Source organism: Ascaphus truei, chromosome 3 (assembly GCF_040206685.1).
Source record: "Ascaphus truei isolate aAscTru1 chromosome 3, aAscTru1.hap1, whole genome shotgun sequence".
Classification (NCBI taxonomy): Eukaryota; Metazoa; Chordata; class Amphibia; order Anura; family Ascaphidae; genus Ascaphus; species Ascaphus truei.
Genome location: NC_134485.1, coordinates 224,293,616 through 224,299,537, shown reverse-complemented (window position 1 = coordinate 224,299,537; position 5,922 = coordinate 224,293,616). Strand labels below are relative to the sequence as shown.

General features: G+C 41.5%; 1 protein-coding gene across 5 annotated transcripts in view; it reads left to right on the top strand.

Moving 5' to 3' along the window:
* The first annotated feature begins 1,522 nt into the window (after nt 1–1,522).
* TLR8 (toll like receptor 8) overlaps nt 1,523–5,922 on the top strand; it is a 38,554-nt gene continuing 34,154 nt past the window's right edge. For 3 of the 5 annotated variants that reach the window (XM_075590217.1, XM_075590219.1, XM_075590216.1), the window contains exon 1: nt 1,523–1,695. The gene's annotated coding sequence lies outside the window, so the exon portion shown is untranslated. Of the gene's footprint in view, nt 1,696–2,955; nt 3,052–5,922 lie in introns of all 5 variants that reach the window. The other 2 variants (XM_075590220.1, XM_075590218.1) reach the window with 1 other exon arrangement.

Below are 5,922 nucleotides of genomic sequence, written 5' to 3'. Positions count from 1 at the left end.
ATCAGGAGGATCCCCTTACCTTCCAGGAGGACTCTGAGAGGTCTCCAGGCCTGTAAGGCAAAAGGCAGTTTTCCTTTTTTTGTTTTCTCAGTTAGGGAAGCGCCCTATAAGATAGGTTTGTCCCCAAAGCAAGGAAACTGACAGGAAGGCTCTTAAAGCCTGTTTTCAGCTCAGTAACATCCTTACAGTTAAGATACTTAAAGAATCCTACCCCACAGCAGCAGATAGTTCCCATTTGCAGGACTAGAAAGAGACCTGGGTGGACTGCAAGTGATTGCCAGTTAATGGGCTGGCTCTGCGACTTGGCAGGGCAAGAGGCACTAAAAGGAGATGAGCCACTATCAGTCTCATGGTGAGAGGGAAGGAGAAGAATGGAACTGTAACTGCTGAAAACCTGTCCTGTTTATGATGCCTGTGTTGCTGTTGTAATAAACCCAATTTAAAAGTTCCTGGTGCTCTTTTGTTTTATTTATACACACCACTCCTTTATACAAGCCTGCACGGATCCAACTGCCGTAGTGACGTAATCGGAGTCCCTGACGCGTTTCGTCACCGCTTTGTCAGCATCATTTACCTTTATTCATGGACTAACATCTAAAGGACTGGTTGGACTTTATTTTTCCTTTTTTGCACTTTTGCACATCTTTTATACTAAGTTTATTGTGTTTTACCATTTTGCAAATTGATATATATATGTATTTTTATTTTTATTTTTATTTCTTGCACATTAATCACAAGAATTAACTTCATACACTTTAGTCACTTATTAGGTAATTAATACTTGCAGTTCTACTCTGGCGCTACAATTTTTGTTCCTTTATATATATATATATATATATATATATATATATATATATATATATAGCAACTGTAAATATTCCTGTATATTCATTTGCATGTCTTAGACAGGTCTGCAACCCTGTCTTTCACCATTATCACCCAGCAAACAGCACTTCCACTGCAGCAAAGGATTCTGGGAAATGACATGCAAATAAGCACACAGTGCCACCTTTTATCTCATGCTCACATTACATGAGCAACCTTTAGTCAATGCATGCTGCTTTAAACACAGCTTTTAAGCAAGAACTTGGGAGATGCAAAGTCAGTTAACCCACTCACAGACATGTTTCAACCTTGATGGGTATCATCAGTGTGAGGTTGGCTTGCTGACATTTGCTCAAATGAGATAAGAGTAGGTAATCACCACGACTATTAAGGTTATGGTGGGTAAAAAAAAGTGACTAAAACCCTCCACAGTAAAGCATAAAGCAACTGTAAATATTCCTGTATATTCATTTGCATGTCTTAGACAGGTCTGCAACCCTGTCTTTCACCATTATCACCCAGCAAACAGCACTATATATAAACTGTTACATGTATATATCAACTGTGCAGAATACAATTGTTACAATATATAACCCAGCATTGTGATTTATGACTCACATTTTATTACAGTTCCCTTTTTTACAGAGTGAAGTTTTCATTCTTTGCAATCTGTCTTTCAGAGCGTTACTTCCGCCTCTGAATTGTATGTAGCTAAACACAGGCAACACTTTTCATATGTTAGCAAGAATTCTCTGTGAGTGTTCAGTTACTTCCAGAGTAATGCAGCTCAAGCTGCTCATACTGCATCTCTCCTGCTGACTTCAAATATTGTCCTTCACCAAAACATTGCACAGATGTGCCATAAATATGGTAAGTCTATTTACATATCTTTCATTCAATATAACCAAATACCCAAAGACAAAATGGGCTATGTAGTACAGTGTCTGGGATGGAGAACTTGGGTAAAACTGCAGCAAAACAAACGCACTAGGTTTATTAAAGCAAAAAAAAAAAAAATCCATAGCTTCTTTGAGAAATCTGGTACAGTTTTTTACTCCACTTTAGCAGGCAGGAGACATCGATTCATAATGTAGCTCACAAAGGGCTGATGTACTTCGAAAACACCAGGGTACAACACGTAGTTGTATTTGTCTATAAAAGTGGTACCAGTAGGTAAACTTGCCTTGAGTACTCAATTGTAAGTGTACACTGTTCATTTGGAGGAATATTGATATAGAATATTCCACATGAAGTGTTTGTTGTTTAAAGGTTTGTATAAAAGTTCCTATGCGCTGAAAGCTTTCCTCAAATCCAATCGGTAAAACAAAGTAAAATCAAATAGGCTTCCTCCTCGCAGCCTCCTCTCGCCCCCCACCCCACGTCATTTTGTTCAAAGGGAATCCGAAGATGTACAGTAGTGTTAGCAAACATATAGTACTGTAACATAAAAAAGTTACTGTTGTGTAAGTAATTCTAATTAACGATCACAATGTCCTGCAGGGCAGCCTGCAATGCTGCTCCGGGAATTCACGTGGAAGACAGCCCCAGCCAGAACAGAACCATGTCAGAGGCAGAGCGTAAACCGTTATTCATTTCTCAACCCCAGAAACTGTTCCTAATGCAATCTGAACAATTTTGGATTTATAAACTTTACTTTGGCTTTCAATGAATCTGTAGAGATTAGAGTTTTTCAGATAAAAAAAAAATGTTGTTCTTAACCACCATTTCTGCCTCCCAAAAGTCAATGTGAGTTTAACTCATATAATGTTAGTATTTTGCCCTCTGGGCATTTCCTGCCTTTTTTTTTTTTTGAGTTTATTTTTGTGTTTAAAATTACTCTCTTGGATTTTGCAATTATTGATTCTAATTACTTACATTTACTGTTAGTGTTTTATGTTACTTTGTGTTTGGTAAATACAACAAATGGGGCGAGCAGAGTTCCGACCCAGATATAAAATTCAAATGTAACATATGTTTCCCCCCCCCCCCCCTCACTGGGAGATTCACTGCATTACTAACGTGTGTGGTGAGGTTACCTATTGGATCAGGAAATACTGAGCTGTCTGCATGATGGTTGTGAGACCAGGACAGGCTTATGGTGATCTGTGAGTTCTCTTGTTTGTACTTCAGCGCCTCCAGTTGTGATGGGCTCCCGGGTTTCAGGACATCAGCTCCCACCACAACACCATTCACCCCTCCTGCCCAGTAACTGACACCCAAGCAAAGGTATATCGAACAACGGTTTTTATTGTGCATCACTGCAGCTCTTCATGCAGCAGAGTAGATTCTCTGGAGGGTGCATACCCCGGTAGTAGGGGATCCTGAGTCTTGGTGTTACCCAGCCTGGGGTGGGCATGCTTTCCCCTGATGGGGAATGATAAACTAAAAAAAGATATACCCTATAACTCAGCGCAAAAAAAAAAAATATATAAAGTGTAAATACAATATGTGAATAATAAGCTTATTGCTAAGTGAAAGCTGCCACGGGGTTTCTGCCAAACAAATTCCTCACAAACTCATTACAAACAATTATACAAAAAATGCAATGACCCGGCGCTTCAGGCTACAACAATACCCCAGTCCAATGATTAGTCCATATAGATATGGAAAGTTATTTTCAATATTCCAGCTGATGGAGCGATGGTGATCCAATTGCTGGCTGCTGGTTCCGAACTCCTCCTAGTATGTAATGGACAAAAAGGAAAAGACCATTGCGCAGCCACAAGAATCCATAAATAACTCCACAACAGATTAAAGTAATGAACTTACAGACTTGCTGTGTTATTGTTCCTTTGAGACAATCTGTGCTTTTAACCTCTTCTCTTCCAGATATCACGAATCCCTGATGGGGAAGACTGATAGCCCTTGTGCTCTCTCCTCCTCCCAGAGCAAGACTAACTAAATTTGATACTCCCACTTGGAAGTGTCTGGAAGGGGCGGGCTCATGACTGTACCTATGCCTGATAGGCTTACACAGGCCATGAGTCACCACCTTACTTACTTCACTTACAAGTGGAGCATAAGGGGGGTCTCTGGCCAATAGGTTAACCTGTTACTGCCCTGAACATACTAGGGGCTTACATAACAGATGCATTATGGGGAAGAGAGGTATCATGGGACATACCCTGTTACACAAAGAAAAATATGTAGAGTAATACAGCATATACACTTTCAATATGATGTGAACCAAGCTTCAATCATTGCACTCACATGACCCACATGGGTTAAAAGCGTATCCAATGGTCTGTTATTGAAAATGTTGAATAACACTTCAAACGTGGATATGATCCTCCTTTTGAATCCCATTAATGGTGTGCAGTCAGAGTTGAGAATAAACTGGCATATGTACAAAGAATCAGAGAGAATGTGTGTAATATTGAGCCCAAAGATTTACTTTTAATATATACTTAAAAAAAAAAAATTTAAACTGCACAGTCTAAAAACCATCAACAAAATGCCTGTATCTAGAGAGAAGAATAAAGTAAAACGATTGGGGAATATGCTCTATTTGCGCAGAACAGCAGTTCTGCGTGAGGCTAGCTGGTGGTAAATTAAAGTGACTCCTGCTAGCTAACCATGAACACATATGGGCAATTGGCAGGCTGAAGGCAGTATCATAGGAGAACAAACAGCCAGTGCAAACAAAAAAACACGCCAATAGATAACAAGCTGTGAACAACCGCTACAGTATAAAGTGGTAAAGGGGATTAAACTTAGAATATATATTAATAACTAAATATCACCCTTGGAGAGAGATGCAGCTCTTTGGGAAGATGTTTCCCAACATCTATGTTGGGCGACAGCAATATGTTTTTTGCTGTCTTGAAGGCAGTATCATGAAAGAATAATACCATTGCCTCAACTGTGTAAGGCTAAGGTCCCGCTGGAGGCTGCTGCACACGCGCCTGGCTTTCTGGTGGCGTGTGCACAGCATAAAACAGCAATCTTCGGTCTGTAGGGCGCAATCGGAGGCAGGGCCTAAATGGGGTGGGTGGGCGCAGCCATGACGGGGGGCACAACTGTAAACAAAGCACATTGGACTTGCCTGGTTGAGTATCATACAAAATGTATGCAGCTAATGATGATGCAGAGTAAAATATAAACTTAGAGGCCATTGCAGAAAGGTCAGAGAAAAAAAAATCGGCACAATTTTTAACTCGATATTTTTGACAGCGTTGCTATCACAGTATGCAGAAAGACCCAAATACCAGTGATAGCAACATTTGCAAAAATGGTGCGTAGCCTGCAACTAGATGATCTGTCATCTGAAAAGGCCTTACCCGGAGTTCTATCTGCTACAGAGAGAAAGCCCTGCGCAAATCTCACCGGGAAAAATTATTTTTAATTAAAATTTTAAGACTAGTGTACGTGAGCAGGGGGTCTCCGGGGCAGAACCGCGTTCGTTTCAGGTCAGGGGACCCCCTGCTTCCCGAGATGCAGGCCCCGTTATGGGGTGCCGGTATCCCCTATGCACTGAAATGTCCAGGTCACGTGACGCAAGACATTTCAATGCATAGGAGATACCGGCACCCCATAAAGGGGCTGTATCTCAGGAAGAAGTGGGTCCCCAAGGCTTAAACCAAGACGGTTCTGCTCCGGAGACCCCTGCTCATCTATACTAGTTATAAAATTTTAATGTAAAAATATGTAGTAAACACCAATACACAACCCAACCCCTGTGCCTCCACATAAAACCATTATTTATTAGTTTATACACAAGATTAATTTCCCGGGCTGGCGGGGGTCCCTGGGTGGTCCTCGCAGGTGTCCGTGGGCACCACAGGGCACCCCGGGTGGTCCCACGGGTGTCTGTGGGCCCTCGGGTGGTCCCAACAGGTTTCCGGAGGTCCCTGAGTGGCCCCCACAGGTGTCAGGGGTCCTCAGGTGGTCCTCGTGGGTGTCCGGGGGTCCTCGGGTGATCCCTGTGGGTCCCCGCTGGCCTGCGATACCATTCCTGTATTTAAAAAAAATAAACATGGCCTACATTTCAATAAATTCAACTCCCCCCCAAACACATATAGTACAGTAATGTGCAAAATAAATATTACCCAGCTATGGATAATACATTATTTGCACATTATTAAACACAACATTAGC